Source organism: Cibotium barometz, chromosome 56 (assembly GCF_041138505.1).
Source record: "Cibotium barometz isolate CiBa-2024 chromosome 56, ASM4113850v1, whole genome shotgun sequence".
NCBI lineage: Eukaryota > Viridiplantae > Streptophyta > Polypodiopsida > Cyatheales > Cibotiaceae > Cibotium > Cibotium barometz.
In genome coordinates this window covers 13663231-13688272 of record NC_141101.1, presented here as the reverse complement: position 1 = coordinate 13688272, position 25042 = coordinate 13663231, and the positions used below count along the sequence as shown (strand labels likewise).

Sequence of the window (25042 nt, the reverse complement as noted above, 5' to 3'; positions counted from 1 at the left end):
GCCTGTATGTGTACCCACCAAGCCTCTTAGGTGGCACTGGAGAAAGGCGCCTCCTTCAAGAGGCCTTTTGGGCTGTTTTATTCATAACTCAACACATTGGAGGACTGGTTGAAGCTTTGGGAGTTGCTACAGGGCTGGTTGCTTGCTTCCCGGACTCACACAAGCTTGGATAACGATCCCCACACTCTTCTAAAGGGCTGGTTGGTAAATTTCAGACCTGTAATTTCTGGTTATTGCGAGTTTTGGGCTGGTTACAGGTGTCCAAAGTCAACTTGGACAGTACAGGACAGCTCTAGGGACCTCCACAGGGCTGTAGAACCCTTTATTACAGGTGGATTTCTCGCGATAGAAAGTTGCTGTTTTGGACTGGTTATTGCACAAAACAGGCCGGACAGCAATGGAATATGTGAGCATGGATGTGTCTCAAGGATTCCTAGTGTAACAGGTGCTTAGGGCAAGCATTGGGGACACTTGCTCGCGGAGAACACAGGTTTCTGGATCAGTTTCTCGCGTGGAAACAGGGCCTAAAGATCCATTTATATCTTGTGCAGGGCGGAGTACTTGTGAGGATTGTGATACTCTTGTGCAGGGCGGATGTACCTGTGAAGAGGCTTATGCAGGGCGGATGTACCTGTGTGTAGGGCGGATGTACCTACAGATTCTCTTGTTTGAAATGTATTCATTCATGATGTATTTGGAAGAATCAGGTGCAGGCTGGTGGTGAATTCCCAGGCACCTGTAATCTTGTACTTTGCAGACTCTTTTGGTAATATAACCTAAAGGGGAGGGGGGGGGTCAGCCTATCATCGGCCCCTTTATGTGGTGTACTGTCATTTTCAGCTTTGTGGTTGTAATGCTCAAGTGTTAAGTGTTCAGAATCTTGTTCACATTTATACGATTCCAATACACGCGTCCGCCTCCCGTTACATATACTGTGCAAGTTCCCTATTCCCTTCTCTTTCTCTCCTCCCTCTCTCTATATTTTTGTCTCTTGGACACGAGGTTGAATCTGTCAATTGCACGTCCCGCTGGACTTACAGTGGTATCAGAGCAAGGATCTCTCTTGAGGAAATCTTTCGTGGGGTGACAAAGCCATGTCAAGAGCAAAGGGAGACCAAGGACCTAATGAAGGGAACAACTATGAGGCCAATACAGGACTTCAAGATGGGAACCAAGGCCATCAATATATTTCTCATGAAACCACGGCCATGACATTGGCAGAGTACCGAGATTTCAGCAGTTTAGACAGTTTCTCCAAGATGAAGAACTCCTTGCTTGGAGAGCCTAGAAGGAACAGGACCATAGAAGGCCTCGGATGTTTGAAGATTTCATCAAGGATCAAGCCACCGAAGCCGAAGGAGTAGAAGCTGCTAAAGCTTATCTTCGGGCCAAAGGAGTCACTATTGTAGAATGATCTAGAGCTACCCGTTCCGCTTCTTGTGGAGGAGACACCTAGGCCCGTTCTCTCGGATGATGCAGCATAATCAGGCCCAAGTAAGGTGAAAGAAGGCAAAGGAGCCTTCAACAACTGGCAAAGTGGACTTCAAGACGAGAGAGAAGAGTGTTAAGTTTGATGCTTTTATGGAAAGCGGGACACCCAAAAAGCCTTATCCTTCATCAAGCAGTTTGATGCCACTTTTGGAGGCGAGGACTTCTCTGAAAAGTCCAAGCTCTGTATGCTTCGTATGCATTTGAAGGATGCCGCCTTGAATTGGTGGCTAAAGGTGGTACAAGACGGGACCGCGAGCCAAAGTCGTGGGCCGATTTCAAGACCATGTTCAACAAGAAGTTCCTACCCGCAAACTTAGAAGCGGATGTGTAGAAAGAATGGGATGAGGTAAAGCAAAAAGTCAATGAGAATGTGGCAACTTACCTTAATAACTTTTCAGCCATCTAATTAAAGTTTACTTCTTATGCTCCCATTCCATCACTAATGGAAATGCGTAAGTTTGTGAATGGATTGCAACCTAAGGTTATGCAAGCAGTGTACATGGCTGGACCAAAAACCTTGGAGGAAGCACAAGATAAAGCTCTACAAGCCGAGGCCTTGCACATGGCTTGGATGGTGGGCAAAACGAAGAACGATAATTGAGATCCATCCCAAAAGAAGAGGTTCAAAGTGGGATCTCAATCAAGGAATGAGCCACAAGAGAAAAAGGATAGGAGTGGGGATAAACCTCCACTTTTCCGAAAGAAGCTATCCCGCAAGCAACTTGAAGAGTATGTCAAGGAAGGAAAGTGTTTCCAATGTGGGAAGAAGGGACACATGGCTGTAAAATGTCCCGACAAGCCAAACCAAGAGACCAAGCCTTCCCAAACCAATGCATTGCCAAAGGAACTTCAACACCAGGATGATACACCGCCAGAGAGAAGGCAACTTTTCAAGGCTTGGGGCAAAGTGGCTAACCAACCCGTGCTTATCCATTTTGATAGTGGTGTTACCCACCACTACATTCATGGATGGTGTCCGCATTGGACCACATACATCACTATGTATGAGCTGTAATTTACTTTCAGCTCTAACAGTTCCATCTTTGGGGAATGGTTTTTGTTGCATCTTTCCCAAAATACACCCCACATACATGTCTTGGTGGAGACTCAAGAGGTAGCATATTATCAACCATATGGTGCTTCTGCAAAAGCATCAAACTCCGAAAATTTACATGCCCAAAACGAACATGCCATAGCTCTACATCATGCAGAGCAGGAGTGTGGGCAGCCACTGTATTTGCATCATAAGTACGCTTGTCATAGCTGTCCAGCTTATACAAGCCTTTGTATCGTGTTCCAAAAGTGACTATTTCATAACCCTTTGATGGGTCTTTTACCAAACACTTCCCATCTTCAAATTCAACCTTTAAACCTTGGTCGTTTATGGCTGAGACGGAGAGCAGATTTTTCTTTATGCGTGGAACATACAATACATTTTTCATACATATATTGGCATTATTGGCTGCAATAAGTATGACATTGCCAATTCCCTTTACTGGATATGTGGTATGATCTGCACATGATACAGTGCGGCCATTTGAAGCATAAACCAAGTGCTGAAATACATCTTTGCATGAAGTGATGTGGCTCGAAGCACCACTATCAAAATACCATGATACATCGTGTCTGTCAGATGCAATGCAAGACATATCATTGTCTGAAGCACTTGGTGTGTCACTAGTGCATGTGACCAAAAAGGTGCTCTTCGTGAATTACATTAGCTGATTGCTGTGCTTTGTCTCTTGAAGAGTCTGCTACTGCATTGCCTGCTTCTTTCCTTTTCTCTTTTGCAATCCGCTTCCTACATTCACTGATGTAGTGTTCAAGCTTATGGCAGTAGTGACATTTGCCCTTCTTTTTGGGCTTGTTTGCATCCCCTTTGTCAGACTTTTCACCACCAGAAGAGGGCTATCCATGACCAGCCTTGCTAGACTGTTGTCCCCCATGCTTAAAGCTCTTTGCTATACCCTATCCTTGGCTGTAAATGCCTTGTCTCCACCACGGTTGCTTGATAAGTTTGCTCTTGTTTGCTCTTCCTGCAAGAGTAAACCCACCAGCTCTTCAAAAGTGACGGGATCACCACCTCCTCTCATAGAGAGGTTGAGAGAGGTGTGAAAGCCCAAGTAGGAAGGTGGTAAAGAGTGAAGAGTGTTGGTGACCAGCTGTCTGTCTGGGATAACCTCATCAATGTTGAGGAATTGTTCCTGCAAATCTTTCACTTTGGTGAGATGATTTGCCATGGAATCACCCTCATCCATAGAAAGAAGATCCAATTGCCTCTTCAAGTAGGCAACTCTTGCCTCGTTGCGTACCTGATACATTGCTTCCAATGTGTCCCATGCAAGCTTCGATGTCTTGCAAGAACGAATGTGCGGAATAATAGTCCTTTTCACTGAAAGGGCTATCAATGACATGGCCTGTGCATCCCTAGAGTCCCATCTCTTTTGCTCTTGTGTGGGAGCAGGTTCTACTTCAGGAGCTCTTTGAGCACCTCCCCTTCGAGGCGTGGCTGGCTGTATGGTAAGTGGGCGTGTGTCATCACCACACACGATGCCCCAAAGCCCTTTGGCTACTAGCAACTTACGGATCATGAAACTCCAGAGGGAGTAGTTAGATCCATCCAACTTGTCCTCCTGGGTGAGCACACCAAATACATCTGTAGCATTTTGAGCCATGTCAACAAAATATACCTGCAAGCAAACCAAGCACCAATGTGCACTGCCAGGCAACGAAACAATGGTCTAGATGGTCTATATGCAAATGATATGCAAAATGCAAACATGTTATGATGCAAACCCTAAGGCTTCTATGACTTCTATATACATGAATGATTCTCTCCAAGTGGGTTAAGGGACTTGACTGACTAACTGACTCTCTAAGGCTAAGGAATTACCTACGTAGCTCGTGCCTAACATATCTTGGATGGAGGATTACAACAGGGTCACGACATACGACAAATATCAAATCCTAAAAGGTTCTACTGATGTACAACGTTGCACTAATGATGAGCCATCTTGTCACCATGCACTACAATGTAGAGTGCATCTGCCACCTGCTCCGCTCCCCAGGTGGTTTCTCATCCTAATCTTTCTTCTCTGAGTTTCTCTCATCCAGTTCTTTCCACTACTCTTGCTCCCTGATAGAATGTATAGCGGAAGAAGGGAAAGTGGAAACACTGGAGAGAGAGAGAGAGAGAGAGAGAGAGAGAGAGAACGATGGAGAGGAAACACAGGTGTAAACCTGCTCTCAATATCATCAACCAAGAATACATGTCCCGAGCAAGAGGGGAGAAGCCTCGTATGTGAGGGACTACAACAAACAATGCTAAGCAATGAAAAAGGAGTGAGAGTATGCCAGCTATATATATGCCCAAAAGTAGGCAACTGACTAGCTCACGACTAGGGAAAAAACCTCCACGACTAGGATAAAAGTGCCCAAGACTCCATAAAATCTGGAATAAATATGGGTAAATGGTGTGAGGGGTGACCAGCCCCTCAAGCTAACATGGTCAGCCCTAAAGGCTAAAATAGGACACCAAATAGGAAGCCAGCAACAAGGAGATGATGTCTAACAATGATGTCTAACACCCTCTCTCAGCACCGGATGCTGAGTGAACTCCAAGAAGCTAGAGATGCCGTCCTCGATCAAAGATGAAAGATTGTAGAAACAGGTACCAAGAAAGCTCCGCAAGCAATCTCCTCAACAACTTAGCTACAAAAGCAAAATAACAAGCTGCCAGGTATACCGCTCCTCTGGAAGAAAACAACCATGTAGGTTGCGACGTGCTGCTCCAAATAATGGTTCCAAACCCAAGTGTAAGAACACTGCCCGAAGTCGAATGTCCTGTATCCAGCCTGGAGAAGGTATGAAAAACCCCAAAACCAACCAAGCTCAGATCCTGTAGATAATCAATCCTAGGAGAAGCAAATTCTCCTCACTGGAACCCTCAGAAGAAATAGAGTCAATCTGCTCCAACTCTGTACCAAGAGTAGCCAAATGCTGTACAAAAGCATCCTCTGAAAAGATCGGCATCGCAAGATGTAAAGACTCTGTAGAAAAGATGGGGTCCATCTGCCCAAACTCTCTACCATGAGTTACTCAAAGCGGGTATCGCCAGATGAAAGGACTCCACATCCCCCTCTGAAAAAAGATGTCGTCGGACTGGTACAAGCCCAACCTGATTCTGATCCAAATCCAAAAAACTCTGGAAGTACCACTGTATCCCAAGCACGGTTAGCAACCACAGATCCAAAGCATCCCACCAGGTCCAAAAAAACATCCTCCAAAACAACCACCCTGCAGAAGTGGCAGGGGGAGGGGCATCCTCAGAAGCATCACAAAGAGAGGCAAAGGTAGACTCCTCACAATGAGGAAGGGAAGCAGGAATATAAAATGCAATGGTAACAAAGTCCTCAAAAGCATCACTGAAAGCAGAAGACTATTCCATAAGTAGATCCCAAGGATTAGCAACAAACAAGTGATCCATGTGAAAGGATCACACCTCACAGGCAAAACACCCTCCTTTCTCTGCAAACACTGCAAAGAACACAGGCTCAAACAAAATAAACTTTGCTCACTATCTCTAAAAAGATCACTACTCTCCTCCAAAATCTGTAAACTCCTGTCACATAAGAAAGTCTCCACATATAAAAAAACAGCTCCCGAAACTGATCCTCAAGTGAAGTAGTTGGAGATGGGCCCCCTCTGAGTGTAGAAAACTCCTGTGGGAAGCAAAACACAGCCAAAACACTGTTGTCCAGCAAAAAATAGCACTCCACCGCCAACAAAAGGCAAGGAACATGAAGAAACCGGGTAACTGTGAAGGCCAGGAACAAAACACAAGTATAGATGCTCCAAAATCAGCAAAACGCTGACTAAAATAAAAAATTCAGTATCCTCCTCAAGTACCAAACTGCTTCCAAAGCCACAATCCAAACAAAACAACCTCCGCAAATGATTTGTGTCCATTGGAGAAGAAAATGCAGCACCAACAGAGGGCTGCCAACCTGAAATTCCAGGCCAACCAGTGTCCACACCTTATATGAGGAAAACCGTTGAAGAGAAGGTACCTTCAGGTCCAATGGAAGAAGCCTAGGTGAAGGTAGAGCTACCAGTAGAATCAACTCAGAAAAACACAGTAGCCATGGCTGCAAATCTGAAAACAGAGAAGTGTTTGGGGCAGGAGATAGGGCAAATTTTGGAAAAGTAGAAGATATATGGTACCAGCAAGTCCCAAAGCAGCAAATAGAAACAGCAAACCTGCAGGAGAAAAAACGCAGCAAAGATGATGATGCTGCCTTGCACAGAACAGGCGGCTCACACTACAAGGGGGGAAGATGCTGAAAAACACTACAATCTGCTGATGACAACTACTTGTAGAAAAACGCAGCAAACTAGGTGGTTGCTGCCCTGAAAACAGTGCAGCCAACAGGTGAAGGGGGTTCTCAGAAGGTCAAAACCTGATATGAATGACCACGGAGAAAACGCTTGGAAGAAGCCAGCCGACCAGCAGCAACCTAGAGAAAAAAACATAGATCTGTCCATCTGCAGAAAAACGCAGCCAGGAGGGAGAGGAGGGAGCATCCAACACTGTAGATCACCGGCGCTCTGATACCATTATAGAATGTACAGCGGAAGAAGGGAAAGTGGAAACACAGGAGCGAGAGTGAGAGAGAAAGATGGAGAGGAAACACAGGAGTAAACCTACTCTCAATATCATCAACCAAGAATACGTGTCCCGAGCAAGAGGGGAGAAGACCTTGTATGTGAGGGACTGCAGCAAACAATGCTAAGCAATGAAAAAGGAGTGAGGGTATGCCGGCTATATATATGCCGAGAAGTAGGCAGCCGACCAGCTCACGACTAGGGAAAAAACCTCCACGACTAGGATAAAAGGTGCCCAAGACTCTATAAAATGGGGAATAAATATGGGTAAATGGTGTGAGGGGTGACCAACCCCTCAAGCTAACATGATCAGCCCTAAAGGCTAAAATAGGACACCAAACAGGAAGCCAGCCAACAAGGAGATAATATCTAACAATGATGTCTAACACTCCCACTCCCACCCCTACCATATACCATCCTACACTCTGTTGGGGTAAAGGCATTATGCCCACCCTTATAGTGTGTACAAGCCCATAAGTTATAGTACATAGTACACTTAGTACTTTTAATGTACTAAGTGCACTATGTGTACTAGTGCAAATATACATGTGTGATAGGGGAGTCACACACTCACATCTTGATGAGTTGACTTATCCCCACAACTCTCTCTCTCTCTCTCCCTGGCTTCTCTGTGTATGTCTCCCACATGAACTCTAACCCTAACTCCCATTCAACTGGTATCAGAGCCATAAGCCTAACTCAGCAGTGGAGCAGTCGTACCGTCGTGCTGAATTCTGAAGGTGCTGGTCGTACCCTGATTTGGTTGCCTTTCTCTGCCCAGCCAACAGGCGTGGGCTGCTCAACTGCTGCCCAGCGCAGCTGGGCGTAGGCAGCCCAGCCAGCCCCAGCCAGTAGCGTGGGCTGCCCAGCCAACCAGGCGCAGCCAGGCACCTACAGCAGCAGAATCAATAGACGCTTGGTCACAAGCGGTGAACGTGTAGCGAAAACACCTGTAGCGCTACTAGGTGGAGGCGGCGAAGGCTTTGGTCGTCGGCTGGCTACTAGGCGGAGTCTGCGAAGTCATGCGTTGGGCGTTCAACTGGCTACTAGGCGGATAGGCGAAGGCAGCAAGCAGGCGTGAGAATGTGCATACGTGCGCTACACCAGCGCGAAGGGGATGAAGTGGCAGGTCTGGCTTGGTCTCGTTTAGCGAGCTCGCCTTGCTGCATCCAGAGGAGACTCCGCCAAAGGGCCCCTTCGGAGCTTATCTGCACAACAGCTCGCCGTTTCTCAAGTGCTGCATCACGGAAACCATGGCTTTCGGAAGAAACACTAAGAGTTCTCAACAGCAGAGCGCTTGCCATTGAATCACGGCATGTTGGATTGACTAGGGCCGCCTCGCAGAATCGAATCCACATCAGCATCAGATTTTTGCAACAGCATCAACAGAAATTCAGCCTGCAAAAATCAAAGAAATTCAAAAATTAAGAGGTATTTGCCTTCAATTTTGGGAATTTCTTATCAATTCAATCAATTGAGCATGTACAGGTGCCGAATTGCTCAATTTCTGAGCAAAATTGGCAAAATTGGGTGACATTGGTCACAATCAGGATCAATTTGCAAGAAATTGGATGTCGAAATTTGGGGCTTTTGATGTAATTGTGCAATTAAGCATTCATACATGCTGTATGATGTGAGAAATCGCACATTCGGGCAAAATTGCAGTGCAAATCAAGGGGCTTTTGTGCCGATTGGATTGATTTGCATGCAGGCAATCGCATTTGATGCTTTGGGCAATGTGTTGATGCCTGACAAGCACTCAATGTGCCTGTAAATCAAGGGGCTTTCATGTATTGGATGTATATGTGGCCAGGGGGAAGCACCGTGAAGACCTTGGATGCCTTCATGTGCGTCAATGTACCATGTATGATCAGCAATTGATCTTAAATCAAAGGGGCTTTTCAAGATCGTATGCTTGTTGAGCTTGGCAAAGCAGCAGGCAAGACATTTATGCCTTGAATCCTCAGAAATCAGCTTGCAGTCAAGGGGCTTTTGCCCAATTTCTGTTCGGGACTGTTGTATGCAGTGTACGGGATTGTAAAAGTCTGATTTTCACTCATTTGGACAGCCAGGAGAGCATTTATTGCTACTGTACCTGCTGGTACAGATTTGGTACAGCTTTGTACAAGTTTTGGCATGGCTGCACATTGATTTGAGTGAGCAAAAGGTTCAATTTCAGCTGCTGTACTTGCCGGTACAGGTTTGGTACATCACAGGTGAGCAATTGGTACTGTTGTACAGTACTTTGGAAGGACAACAGAGCACATTTAAGGTGCTGTCCTAAATCTGCAGCAACCAGATTTTGGTGATTTCATCACATACAGTGGGAGAAAAGTTGCATTCTTGCTTCTGCAGTGGGAGATAAAGCTTGGGAGAACAACTGTGAGCACTTTGTGTGCTTTTGGTGCAGTGTTTGCACATTTTGCAGGGAGTCAGGCATTGACAGGTTGCATATTGCTATGGCAACCACAGGTGAGAGCTCTTCATTGCTTCACATCAAGAAGCTTGAAGGCTCACATAACTATGATATTTGGCAAACCCAGTGCTATAATGTGTTGCTCCAGAAAAAGCAGCACAAGCCTATCAAAGAAAGGGGTGTAAAGCCCGCTTCTCTTACTGCTGAAGAGTGGGAAGATATGGATGAGCTGGCAAGATCTACTATCATGTTATCTGTGTCAGACTCTTTACTTTTCAGCATTCGTGAAGAGAAGACAGCTTGGGGAATGTGGTAGAGATTGCAGGACTTGTATGCCCAGCAAAGTGCCTCAAGCAAAGTGTATTGGTTGAAGAAACTCATTGGTCTTCAGATGAAGGAAGGGGCGTCTATGGCAGCCCATCTAAATGAGTTTAATGGTATTGTCAGCCAAGTTATAAATCAAAAGTTGGCAATGGACGATGAGTTCAAAGCCACCTTTCTTTTATGCACTTTGCCAGAGAGTTGGGACACATTCAGAACAGCCACTAGCAATTCAAATGCTATGCTGTCATATGCAGATGTTGAGGGTGCTCTTCTTCAAGAAGAGATGAACAGGAAGAACAATTCTGTTGGAAAGTCCAATGCAATGAATGCACGTGGGAGATCCCAGCAAAGGGGTAAAAGCCAAGAAAGGGGAAGGAGCAAGTCTCGCTCCAAAAAGGATTTGGAATGCCATTATTGTGGCAAGAAGGGACACATCAAAAAGCAATGCTAGAAATGGAAAAATGATCAAAAGGAAAAGGGAAAAGGCAAAGACAAAGACAAAGATGAAGCCAAAGATGTAAAGCCAAAGGACAAAAGTGGAGTCAAGATTGAAGAAATCAATGTGTCACATGCAGGTGATAGTGAGGATGAGGTCCTATTTATGTCTTCACTTGATGCCCATTCACTTCTTACAGGTGGTCATGGTATGCACTCATGGATCATTGATTCAGGTGCCTCCTTTCATGTCACAGGTTGCAGAGACTTGTTTGTCAGGTATACTGCTGGCAATGAAGGAGTGGTTTATTTGGGTGATAACCATGCATGCAAGATTCTTGGCAGAGGTGATGTGAGGCTTGTGTTTTCAGATGGCTCACAGCTTATGCTCCATGATGTGAGGCATGTGCCTGAGATCAAGAAGAATCTGCTTTCTACTGGACAGCTTGATGATGCTGATTATGTTACCACATTTGGTCGTGGAAAGTGGAAGATTAGTAAGGGCTCACTGGTTGTTGCCAGAGGCTCTAAGGTGGACACTCTTTATTTCATGCATGCAGGTGTTTGTCACCATGCTAATGTAAATGCAACCGAGCTGCCGGAAATCTCTGTGGGGCATAGCCGGTTGGGACACATGAGTGTCAAAGGAATGGAGCAATTGTCTCGTTTGGGTTACTTGCCTTCTCTAAAGTTTTCAAGTTTTCAATTTTGTGAGCATTGTATATATGGCAGGCAAGTGCAGCGCCCCCACAAGAAAGCTCTTGGACAGAAAGATGCTCAGTTAGAGCTTGTGCATACAGATGTATGTGAGATGCCTCAGCTTTCTTTGGGAGGGGCAAAATACTGTGTGTCTTTTATAGATGATGCCACACGCAAGGTGTGGGTTTATCCTCTTCGTTTGAAGAGTGATACATTCTCAGTGTTTGAGAAGTTTGTTGCTCTTGTTGAGAATCAAACTGGCAAAACACTGAAGGCTTTGCGTTCTGTTGGGTTAAAGCCCTAAATGACCCCTCAATGTGTATATTGTACATGTATTTTAAAGGCTTAGAACATTTAAAGCCTTGGCCATGTTCACATTGGACATGGCCACATTATTTTTAAAGTCACTTGAATAAAAGGAAAGGCCAACAATACAAATCGTATGGCTATTTTCCCCCAACCTACGAATTGCTCTCCTCTCTCAATTTTCGATAGCTCACGTCCCTCCTTTTCTCTGCTCACGCCTGTGTTCTATTGCCCCAACCTTGCACGCCTAGTCTTGGTCTACCACCTGGTGCCTTCTTCTCTCCACAACAACTGGTATCAGAGCTTTAGGGTTCCAAAAACCCTCTACGCAGGCTGCTGGACAGCGAAAGAAAGATGCTTTTCCGGCGATGTTTTTTGTTTCTATCGCGAAGAAGAGGGTTCCCGGGCTCAAGGGGGGTACCTAGAGTACCAAAACAGCCCAAAACAGGCTGTTTTTAGGTCAAAAACAGGTTATGACAGCAATACGCAGGTGTACCAAATCGTTTAATTCACATGTATAAGTGTTTCCCCTCACGAAATTGACCAAACAGGTGAAAACAGGCACTTGAAAACGTAGTTTCAGTCGAAATTTCTGCAAATTTCAGATTCGGACTGCTTTTATGTACGATATTTGTGGTCTTATGTACGCAAGCATTGTGGTTGCGCCCAATTGCTGAAATTTTCAGCGTGTTGCATTCCTCTTGTGGTACATAGTCGCAGTGAGTCATCATGGCCGCCACTTCCTCTGCATCTGATGCCAAAAGTTTGATGGAGATCCAACGCTTTGATGGTACAGGTTTTGATTTGTGGCAGGATAGAATGCAGGGCATACTGTTTCTCAAAGATTGCGATGATGCTCTTTTGGAAACGAAGCCTGCAAACATGCCAGATGAGGATTGGGCCAGACTCAACAAGAGGGCCAAAGCCTACATAAAGATGGCAGTGAATGATGACATTCTTGTTGACATCAAGGGTTTGGACACTGCATTTGCTATATGGCAGAAACTGAAGGCCACTTATGAAAATGCTACGCATGTCAATCAGGTGCACTTGATGCGTAAGCTGGTTAACATGATGCTTGATGAAGCCAAGTCGGCTTCTGAGCATTTAAGTGCCTTTACTAGTGTTTTGAGTCAGTTGCAGGACACAGGATTACAGCCATTTGATGATAAGCTCAAGGCTATCTTCTTGCTTATGACTTTGCCTGACTCATGGGAAACGCTTGTGGTTTCTCTGAGTAATAGCCCCAGTCTCACTTATGATGGAGTGAGAGGCTCTATTCTCAATGAGGAGATTAGACGCAAGGCCAGTGGGGAAGGTGGCAGATCTGCCTATAATGCAAGAGGCAGGAGTCAAAAGCGGGATACAGGTACAGGTCAAAACAGGAGCAAAAGCAAGACAAAGGACAAGGATGTAACTTGCTATCAGTGTGGCAGAAAGGGCCATAAGAAGCCCGATTGCAGGTACTTCAAGAAAGAGCAGGAAAGGAAGAAGGAAGCGCAGGAGAAGAAGAAGAAGGACGAGATGAAAGGGGAAAAATCAGCAGGTGACTCTTCCAAAGATGCGGAGAATGCAAATGTATCCTCTAGTGTTGTCATTGAGGAGTTGTCAGACATTGAGGAGATTTTGGTTGCATCTTCATGCCCCTCAGATTTTATGCTTTTGAATGCAGAAGACATGCTTATCTCAAGAAAGGATGTCATTGATGCATTGCTGAGTGCTAATGATGGCCTATCTCAGTCTTGGATAGTAGACTCGGGTGCCTCTTTCCATGTTACTCCATCTTTGGAGTGTTTTGCTACATATACAGCAGGCAGGTATGTCAAAGTTTACCTCGGTGATAACCATGCTTGCAACATTGAGGGAATGGGCACCATACGCTTGGCTCTTAACAATGGCCAAGAGTTTATGTTGAATGATGTCAGGTATGTTCCAGGCATTAAGAAGAGTCTGCTGTCAGTGGGCCAATTGGATGCACATGGCTATACGACCATATTTGCTGGGGGTTCATGGAAGCTGCAGAAAGGTTCTATGCTCATTGTCAAAGGTTGCAAGAATGGTACTTTGTATTATTTACATTGTAAAGCTTTGCCTGGCAAGTTTCTTGCAGTGGCTGACATTGCCTCCCACTTGGAGTTATGGCATAAGAGACTTGGCCACATGAGCCAGAAGGGTATTGATGTGCTCTCCTCTTTGAAGAGGGTTGATGTAAAGGGCACAAAGTTGGACTTTTGTAATGATTGTCTGTTTGGAAAACAAAAGAAAACTTCTTATTATTCTGGTGTCTCTCGCAAAGCTAATCCTCTTGACCTTATTCACTCCGATGTGTGCACTATGCCTGTTAAATCTCATGGTGGTGCATTATATTTTGTGACATTCATTGATGATTGCACTAGGAAGGGTTGGGTGCATTTGTTGAAAAGTAAAAGTGAGACGTTTAATGCTTTCAAGAAGTTTCATGCTTTTGTTACCACTCAAAAGAATGCTAAGGTTAAATGTCTCAAATCTGATAATGGAGGAGAGTATGTGTCTGCTGAATTTCAGCGTTTTTGTGATGATAACGGGATTAAAAGGGAGTTGACAGCCCCTTATAATCCGTCTTCTAATGATGTGGCTGAGAGGTATAATCGTACTTTATGTGAGAGAGTGCGTTGCATGTTGTCCACCGCTAATCTCCCTCAAGAGTTTTGGGGGGAGGCATTGAAAACTGTAGTTCATATTTGCAATCGCTCTCCTAATAGTATGCTGAAAAATGACATTCCAGAGGAGGTTTGGTCTGGCAAACCTGCCTCTTATGATCATTTGAGAGTGTTCGGCTGCGAAGCTTTTGTTCATGTACGTAATGACTTGAGAACAAAGCTTGATATGAAGTCCATTAAGGGACTCTTCCTCGGTTATGGGGAAGAAGGTGAAATGGGCTATAGAGTGTGGTTACCACAGTTTAGAAAGGTAATTCGCAGCCGTGATGTAGTATTCAACGAGGCAAAGTTGCTCAAAAATGCTACATCTGCTGAGTTTGACAAGAAAAGAGTCAAATTTCAGCCTCTTGTGCCACCCATTGGTGTTGAAACAGAGCCTCATGATGCATTACCACAGGCTGAAATTGATAATCAGCCGGTTAACCTTGAGCCAGAAGAGGTAGGACATGATATTGATGCTCCTAATGAGGATGGACAGCCACCTGCATTGGCTGAAAATGATTTTCAGCAACATGAACAAGCTGAAAATGAGTTGCCTCTTGATGTGGAACCATTGCCTGAGAATGTAGATCATTGGGTACGCAGGTCCACTCGTTTGAGAAGGCAACCGCAACGTTTTGATCCCTCTTTGCATCATATAATGTTGTCAGATGAGGGTGACAAGGAGGCAAAGTCATGTGAGTTGAGCAGCAAGTGGGAGCTTGCAATGCAAGAAGAAATGAAATCTTTGCATGCAAATGATACTTGGGATCTTGTACCATTGCCCAAAGGGAGAAAGGCTCTTCCTAACAAATGGGTGTACAAAGTCAAGTGTGTTGATGGAAAACCCAAGTACAAGGCAAGATTGGTTGCCAAAGGATATGCACAGAAGGAAGGGATTGATTTTCAAGAAATCTTTTCCCCTGTTGTGAAGCTTACCACATTGCGTGTCCTTTTTGCTCTCGTTGCAATACTTGATTTGGAATTGAATCGAATGGATGTGAAGACAGCTTTTCTTCATGGTGACATTGAAGAGGACATCTACATGAAGCAACCTGAGGGTTTTGTTGTTCCTGGAAGAGAGGAATTGGTATGCAAGCTGAAAAGAGCACTGTATGGTTTGAGACAGTCATCACGGCAGTGGTATAAGAAGTTTGACACTTTTATGCTGTCTCAAGGCTTTAAACGCAGCCATGCAGATCATTGTTTGTATACGAAAAAGGATGAGGATGGAAGTCCTATTATCCTTGTTCTTTATGTGGATGATATGTTGATTGCTGGGAAACATAAGACCAGTCTTGATGCTCTCAAACGCAAGCTGAATTCAGCTTTTGCTATGAAGGATTTAGGTGATGCAGAGCATATTTTGGGCATGCGTGTTAAAAGAGATAGAAAGCTGAAATTGCTGTTTTTATCTCAAGAGAAGTACATTGCTAAAGTACTTGACAGGTTTAATATGGCTGATGCTAAGCCTCTTGGAGTACCTTTACCTCCATACACTAAGCTTAGCAAAGCAGATTGCCCGAAGGATGATATGGCAGTGAAAGCTATGAAGGGAATCCCTTATGCATCAGCTTGTGGTTCCCTCATGTATGCTATGGTTGCTACTCGTCCTGACATTGCTCATGCAGTGGGAGTTGTCAGTAGATACATGTCGAATCCTGGCAAAGCACATTGGGAAGCTGTCTAATGCATTTTGAGATACTTGTTAGGTACACAATCAAAGTGTATCTCTTATGGCAAAAGTGACCTAAAGTTGCAGGGATATTGTGATGCAGACATGGCAAGTGACTTGGACACCAGGAAATCTACCAGTGGCTATGTCTTTACTATTGCTGGTGGTGCAGTCTCTTGGTGTTCTAGGTTGCAGAAAATTGTGGCATTGAGTACCACTGAAGCTGAATATATTTCAGCTACTGAACCTTCAAAAGAAGCCATATGGCTGGGCAGACTTGCAAAGGAGCTTGGCATGCCTGTGAGTACTCCAGTCTTGGGATGTGATAGCCAGAGTGCTGTCTATTTGGCCAAGAATGCCATGTTTCATGCTCGTACCAAGCACATTGATGTGCGGTACCACTTCATACGACAGGTATTGGAGGATGGTCTAGTCACCTTGACTAAGATCAACACACAGGATAACCCTGCAGATGTTCTCACCAAGAGTCTTGCTAAGGCTCAACATGAGCATTGCATACAGATGGTGGGAGTTGGATAGCTTAAAGGCGTCATTTATGCCTTTAAGTGGGAGGTTGTTGGGTTAAAGCCCTAAATGACCCCTCAATGTGTATATTGTACATGTATTTTAAAGGCTTAGAACATTTAAAGCCTTGGCCATGTTCACATTGGACATGGCCACATTATTTTTAAAGTCACTTGAATAAAAGGAAAGGCCAACAATACAAATCGTATGGCTATTTTCCCCCAACCTACGAATTGCTCTCCTCTCTCAATTTTCGATAGCTCACGTCCCTCCTTTTCTCTGCTCACGCCTGTGTTCTATTGCCCCAACCTTGCACGCCTAGTCTTGGTCTACCACCTGGTGCCTTCTTCTCTCCACAACACGTTCCGACAATGGTGGAGAGTATATGTCTAAACAGTTTTAGGACTTCTGTGATGCTAAAGGCATCAAGAGGGAGCTCTCTACTCCTTATGATCCTCCACAAAACGGGACAGCAGAGAGGATGAACAGGACCATTCAGGAGAAGGTCCGTTCTATGTTATCACATGCTGCATTACCTCATGGTTTTTGGGCTGAAGCTGTTATGACAACCGTTCACCTTATAAACAGGTCACCTAACACGAGGCTTGGTGGGAAAGTGCCAGAGGAAGTATGGAGAGGGAAGCCTCCGTCATACAAGCACTTGAGAGTGTTTGGTTGCGTTGCGTACGTGCACATACGCAGGGAAATGCGCACCAAACTTGATCCTAAGTCTCACAAATGCATATTCCTAGGATATGGTGACAGAGGTGAAATGGGGTATAGACTTTGCGATCCCGTGAATAGAAAGATTATACGCAGCAATGATGTCATTTTTGATGAAACATGCATGTATAAGGAGCCTGCAAGGCAACAGGAGCCTAGCAGAGTCATCTTTGATGATGATGGACATCATGGACAACAACCAAGGGCTGTAAATCAGCCATTACAGCAGGAAAACCAGCCCTTAAATGGTGCTGAAAATGGTCCAAATGGACAGCCAGAGATGGCAGAAGATATCCCTATGGATATACCACAGTTAGAGGAGATACTGGGCATGATTTTTCAGCCTTATGGCATGGAACAGGAGCCACCAATGGGTGATATGCAGGCTGGATAGCAACCTGCACATGATGGTCATTGGGTATGGAGGTCCACAAGACCCTCCAGAGCCCCTGACAAGTTTGTTCCAAGGGTTGACTACTTGATGCTCAGTGACTGTGGGGAGCCCTCATGTTATAAGGAGGCTTTACAAAGGGCAGACAAGGCTCTTTGGGAGCGTGCCATGAAGTCAGAGATGGATTCTCTGCACAAAAATGGAACATGGAAGTTGGTGCATTTGCCTGCAGGCAAGAAGGTTTTGCCATGCAAATGGGTTTACAGGCTCAAAGTTGCACCTGATGCAAAGCCAAGATACAAAGCCAGGTTAGTGGCTAAGGGCTTCAAGCAGGAATATGGTGTGGACTTTGAGGAGATCTTCTCTCCAGTGGTCAAAATGACCACACTTAGAGCTGTGTTAGCTTTGGTTGCGCATGATGATCTGGACTTGATTCAGATGGATGTGAAGACTGCTTTTCTTCACGGTGATCTCCATGAGGAGATATATATGCAACAACCAGAGGGTTATGCAGTGAGTGGAAAGGAGAAGCTTGTATGCAAGCTGAAAAAGAGTCTTTATGGGCTCAAACAGGCACCAAGGGAATGGTATCATAAATTTGATACATTCATGAAATCCCAGAAATTCAGGAGAAGTGACATAGATCACTGCTTATACACCAAGAAAGCTTTGGATGGCAGTCTATTGATCCTCATCTTGTATGTTGATGATATGTTGATTGCCGGGAAATCTCGTAAGGAGATGGATGCCTTGAAGTAGAGGCTGCATCAGACCTTTGATATAAAGGATTTAGGTGATGCAAATCACATTTTGGGTATGCGGATACTTCGGGACAGAAATCAGCATGTGTTGTATTTGTCTCAGAAGGAATACATTGGCAAAGTCTTGCAGAGGTTCAATATGGACGGGGGGAAGAAGGCTAGTACTCCTTTGCCTCCATATGTGAAACTCAGTGCTATGGACAGCCCACAGTCGGATAGAGACAGGGCTGATATGGCCAAGATTCCGTATGCTTCAGCTTGTGGTGGCAGTCTCATGTATGCCATGGTTGCTACTAGGCCGGACATTGCATTTGCAGTGGGAGTGGTTTCTAGATACATGGCCAACCCTGGCAAGAAGCATTGGGAAGCAGTGAAAGGTGTCATGAGATACCTGAAGGGCACACAGGATATGTGCATATGTTTTGGCAAACAGGATGCATTAGTGCATGGTTACACAGATTCGGATTATGCCGGTCATCCAGATAACCGGAAGTCTACTACCGGTTATGTGTTTACATTCACAGGAGGTGCTGTGTCATGGATATCGAGGATGGAGAAGTGCACAGCCTTATCTACTACAGAGGCCGAGTATATTGCAGCCACAGAGGCTTGCAAGGAGGCATTATGGCTATCTCGGTTAGTGGTTGATTTGGGTTATTCAGGGGATATTCCATTGTTGCATTGTGACAGTCAAAGTGCCATCCAGTTGGCAAAGAACCCTGTCTTTCATGCAAAGACGAAGCATGTGGATGTGAAGTATCACTTCATTAGAGAGGTGATAGAGAACAAGCAAATTCAGCTTGTTAAGATTCATACAGATGACAACCCGGCTGATCTGTTGACAAAGAGTTTGCCTCCGGAGCGGTTTGCTCATTGCAGACACTTGATGGGCATTGGATGAGGCCAGTTTCAGCCTTGATATGGCCTTGTATATTATCACGTACATGCTGATTTTTTCTTTTCCTTCATTTAAGGGCACTTTGCCTTTAAGTGGGAGGTTGTTGGGGTAAAGGCATTATGCCCACCCTTATAGTGTGTACAAGCCCATAAGTTATAGTACATAGTACACTTAGTACTTTTAATGTACTAAGTGCACTATGTGTACTAGTGTAATATACATGTGTGATAGGGGAGTCACACACTCACATCTTGATGAGTTGACTTATCCCCACAACTCTCTCTCTCTCTCTCTCTCCCTGGCTTCTCTGTGTATGTCTCCCACATGAACTCTTAACCCTAACTCCCATTCACACTCCTCCCCAAGTCAATGACTCCATGAAGCTTACAACAATCAACTATCATGCAGGGTCTTCCTACACTCAGTTATTGCTGGAAGGAGTCAGTGTGTGGATGTCCATCTCAACATGTCACTTGGTGGACCCTGCTTTGAGAAGCATATTGGATGCTCGGGCCCGTCTTATCATCATCCACTGCATGACTCCATCTATACAGGCAGTGTTAGGCACAGTTTGTCTCTACCCGAAGTGATGCTCATCAGATGTGGACGGAGATCCAAAGGAGGTATGGGAGAGTTTCAACAGTAAAGATTGCCAAATTGGAGTCAGATTTGGAGAAGTTTTCAATCAATGAGTCAAATAACATGGTTGAGAAGATTGAAGAGTTCACCCGTATCAAGCTGCAGCTTGAGGAGTACAGGAGCACCTACAGGTTGCCCTTGTGCTCATTGTCAGCAATAAACAACTGTCTACAGCCTTCTACAATTTGTACTTGGGCCTACAACCTGTGTTTTCTCTTTCTTTCAAATCCTTGCACGATAAGTCATGTGCTGTGTGGCACCACTATCCAAAATCCACTGAGGAGAGTGGTGTCACGTGCACACCCATCAGGTGTACAGGTGGCATGGCATCATTAAGCATCCATAAACCTTAAGCAGAACATCCAAGCATTAATCCAAATATTAGCCAGACATTCACATCATGAGCATCAGTGTTTGGGGCTTGTATAGCACCAACAGTAGTTACCAAGCATATAGAGCACACATCTCATCAAGACGGGGGCTGTTTGGACCAGTCGACAGCAGTCCTCTTCAGCCAACAGCAGTCTTCATCAGCTGACAGCATTTTAGGCATTGTCTAAAGCATTTATGTAGTCATGAGCAGTTAGGTATCTGGCCGACCTGCAGCATCTCAGCATATAAATAGTGGCGCATCAGATTGAGTCCAACATCTCCCTCATCTCAGCATCGCTTGGTGGTCTTCAGCCCAAGACCCTAAGAGGGTGAGGAGTTCAGCATACCGCATTCAGTATTCAGCATACAGCCAACATATTTAGCATACTCAGCACCTAGTTCATCATCTCCTACCTCCTACATAGAAGGAAGCCGGCATCGAAGGGTGGACCTCAGCATTGGAGCCAGGAATAGTCCTCATCGTCAGCATTCAGCCTATCCCTCTCATCCCGAGAAGGGTCTTCTAGGACAGCATCATAGATCTATTTAGATCTCATTGTAACCCATTCATCTAATATAGCTGCATTGCATTGCATTGCATTGACACTATTTGTCTCTCTTAAACATCATTAAGCGAAGTTTAGTTAGCCTAAGGTTGTGATTACTACGGTCAATCTCTCACATGTCACAAGTGGGAACGTGAAGGAAAAGCCTACTCGACCATTGGAGGGGGAGTCTCGGACTCAAGATCAATCAGGGTGATGAAAGCTAACTCCTCCACAACTCTAGCAGATGAGCTTGCCCCTTTGTCCTTTGACTTCCCTTCCAAATCCTGCATGCAACCCCGGCATTGTCGCCATAAGTGCCCTTGTTTGGAGCAATAATCACAAACCTTCTGGTTGCTAGAAGAATGAGACGTTGAAGATCCCCTCAGCTTTGGATCCTTGGAGTCCTCAAGAGTCCTTAGAAGGAAGTACCCCACCTTTGCCTTTGTTAGACTATCCCCCTCTGTGTCCAATGAAAGCCTGGTTACCTTTCTTAGAAGAAGAATCCCTGAATCTGCTCTCTTGACCAAGGACCACAGGCAACAACTCATCCCAGGTAATAGTTTCCGGTTGACCTAAGGTAATAGTTTTCGGTTGACCTAAGGTCAGAAGTGAAGAATAGAAGCTCTCATATTTTGGGGGCAATTGAGCAAGTAGTGGGATAGCCATTGATAGAATGTGCAGCGGAAGAAGGGAAAGTGGAAACACAGGAGAGAGAGTGAGAGAGAGAGATGGAGAGAAATAATCAATCCTGGGAGCAAACCGCTCCTCACTGGAACCCTCAAAAGAAATAGAGTCAATCTGCTCCAACACTGTACAAAGAGTAGCCAAATGCTGTACAAAAGCATCCTCTGAAAAGGTCGGCATCGCAAGATGTAAAGACTCCGTAGAAAAGATGGGGTCCATCTGCTCAAACTCCATAACATGAGTTGCCCAATGCTGTACATAAGTACACACCACTGAGATGGGCATCGCAAGATAGAAGGACTACACATCCCCCTCTGAAAAAAGATATCGTCGGACTAATATAAGCCCAACCTGTTTCTAATCCAAATCCAAAAACTCTGGAAGTACCACCGTGCCCCAGGCACAGTTAGCAACCAGAGATCCAAAAGGTCCAAAAAAGCATCCTCCAAAACAACAAGCGTGCAGAACTGGCAGGGGGAGGGGCATCCTCAGAAGCATCACAAAGAGATGCAGAGATAGACTCCTCACAATGAGGAAGGGAAGCAGGAATATAAACTGCAGTGGTAACAAAGTCCTCAAAAGCATCACAGATAGTAGAAGACTGTTCCAGAAGTAGAATCAGATCCCATGAATCATCAACAAATAAAGGATCCATATGAAAGGATCACACCACAAAGGACAAAACACCCTCCTTGTTCTGCAAATATTGCAAAGAACACAAGCTCGGACAAAATAAACTCTACTCAGGATCTATGAAAAGATCACTGCTCTTCTCCAGAAAACTGGAAACTCCTGTCAAAGAAGAAAGTCTCCACTAATACAAAACAGCTCCCGAAACTGATCCTCAAGTGAAGTAGCTGGAGATAGGCCCTCTCTAAGTGTAGAAAACTCCCGTGGGAAGAAGCAAAACGCAGCCAAATGTAACATGTGGAAGCTCTGGGAGTCTTCTTTCAGCCCTAAACACTCTTGAGAACATGCTGATGCAAAACGCAGACATGAAGAGAGAGTAGAGAGAGAGAGAGAGATATATGTTGGAAATTCAGTATATTTATATAGTACAAAAAGGTACTCTTCTACAGCCCTAGACTGTCTTCATAAAAAGGGTGATAAACACCAAAATCTGTCCTAGACTAAGGACCCTAAGGACCCATTACCTAAAGGAATGAATGAACACATTGTGCCTCTTGTGCTATTTATAGTCCCTTGTACTTTATGGAGAACTGGCCGACTGCTGGTCGGCCAGTTGACTGGACATCATTCCATATTATTGATGCGCCCTGCAGCAGCTGCCTCATCTGGATCAGCCGACAGACTGCTTTATCTCAGCCGACAGCTCCCCTTCGGAGCCCACAACATCCTATGCCTTCCATGTCCCTGCTTCAAGTCCATACTGGTTCTCTTCTGCACCTTGTGCTCCAAAATTCTGAATCTTTGTTTTTTCTATGTTATAGAAAATAGGGAAAAATCATAAATTAAGAAAAATCAAGCAAAGGGGCCAAAATTGGCTGGAAAATTCTCTCCTGCTCTTCCATACAACCCTTGCTAAGGCTGATTTTAGGGTTAGGGCTGGCTGATTTTTAGGGTTAGGGTTCTTTGATTTTTAGGGTTAGGGTTTGGTTGTGGGCATCCTACAGGTTGGAGTTTGTTTGCTCTGATACCACTGTTAAGCTTTTAGCTTAATCAAACATGATTAAAATATCTTAATACTTAAATACTTGAGTAAACATGAGGCAAAGAGCGGAAAGCTGTGTTGTTTGCCTTTAGACACAAGGCCTTGTTAAATAGGGCCTGAAGAGGTACAAATGAAGAGGCACATCCCTGATGAAAGGGTGTGACTCTTGAATGAATAGTTATATCCTTTGAGTCGAAGAGCCATATATAGGGTGTGGTGGCACCTTGTCATAGATATCTCCTCCGGCCAGGTTTTTTGGGGTGGAGCAACAGCTAGGAGATGGGAGCTCAACCACTAACGTTGCTCAGTGCCCTAGGGTGGTGTGTGCGTTGCTGCTGCGTGACTTTAACACTTTGAACGTAGAGATGTGCCATTTGATCAATAGATGTGTCCCTTTGAAGAGATGTGTGCTTTGGTGATGACCCATGTGACAGGTTTTGACCCTTCACTGGTGTCCCTTCAATGATTAAGAGTAATTAAAGATAATTAAGGGTAATGAAAAGAGATTAAGTCACAATTGTGACGAGTTCCTTGGACATAAACGGAGGAGCATGCAAGCTCACCTCCTAGCCATGGTCCTTAAGACTGCAGGTGAGAGTCTCCTTAGTTTATTAAGGTCAATTCGCACCAAAATAACTCTGAAGACATTCTTAGCCTTTAAGCATTAGAATTAAATTCCATCTCAGCCATGACTTTTGGGGATATGACAATTCTAGAAGCTTGAACAGTATGTGGCAATGTAGTAGGTGTACACCAGATAGCCTTACGTCCTCACGTCTGCTTTTGACATCAAGTTGTGGTCAATGAAATTCTAGGTTCTCAAACAAATTTATCACCAAGTTTCATGTTATCTTTTGTTTTGGCAGTAGATTGATGATTTTATCAAAGGGAGCATTGAAACTGTCCTGGATTTTTCTTGTGATTTCATGAAGCAAGCTGATGTGAAATGGCATACATGGTTAAATCATTGCCTGTATGCCATGTGGGAACCTCTGCAGGAAGTTTTATTACAATCTGCCGTTGGCAAGTGTGCTTGTTTATTGATGTTGCTTTTTTCATGCTTGTTTTGGACAGGGGTGGTTCATATGACAGCCTTAAATGCATGATGCCTGCACCTGTACCAACACGTCAGCGTATGGCCAGGCCCTTTGAAATGTGTGCTAGATATAAGATGCCCAGCAATGGTGGAGTGGGCCTTGCCTCTTTACTTTCTAGGCCTTGAGACCGTTGCAATATTGGAGATTTTGATAAGTGGAGCATGATGAACTTTTTGGGGACAGTATGAATTGGAAAATTTGCATTGTGATCACATATGTATTGAATAGAGGTAACAATGCAGAAGATGGTGGCTGGGCTATGCGATCTGAAGGACAAACCAAGCTGGATGTCAGTTTTATGTGTTGATGAGGGAACATGGATGCACCTAGCAAAGCATCAAGTCAGCATATTCACATATGTGCTCCACTGTCATTTGCGTGTTTAGCTTTTGAATTATTATTAATACAATGTCAAGACTTACTGCTCATTGTCTAGTTTTAAAAGGATGTATTATGGACTAGGTTTTGTATCTCATTCATCGTGGAAAGGTATGATTTTTCTGGGCTGGTCCCACTTGATTATAGCTGGGAATCAGGTAAGACATACATTTTCTCTGCTACTAGGGGAGGAGGACTAGAAGTGTCTCAAAATATGCAAGGCTTGATCTGGGTGTCTGCCCATATGTCATTTTGGTTACTGCATGCGCTAGCGTAGTGGTTTGTGCACCATCATGCTTGCAACGGATTTTTTGAGGACCTCACTCTCGAGCCATCATATGGAGCATGTCATGTGTTGGCTTCGAACTCTAAATATGTTTGATTTCATGTCACTAGTCTTTATGATGCTTTTTGTTGCAAGGCTTTATCTGGGTGTCTGACCATACGCAATTTGGTTACTGTGTTTATATTGTGCAGCAGCCATTTTGTGCAACTTGCATTCATATGTTCTTACCTGTCTCAATGGCTTCAATCTCATCTTAATCATTATAGATTTATGCTTGGCGACAAGGCCTTTAGGACAGCAAAGTTTTGAGGATAGAATCGACATCAGGTAAGGGGGAATTTCAAGGTTAACAAAATTGCTCTCTACCACATACGAGAGTT

General features: G+C 44.6%; 1 long non-coding RNA gene across 1 annotated transcript in view; it reads left to right on the top strand.

The window, feature by feature from the left end:
* Positions 1-24423, top strand: part of LOC147606924 (uncharacterized) — a 69463-nt gene extending 45040 nt beyond the window's left edge. Inside the window, exon 2 of the long non-coding RNA XR_015264878.1 lies at positions 23976-24423. This is a non-coding gene — a long non-coding RNA (uncharacterized LOC147606924). The remainder of the gene's footprint in view (positions 1-23975) is intronic.
* The last annotated feature ends 619 nt before the right edge of the window (positions 24424-25042 follow it).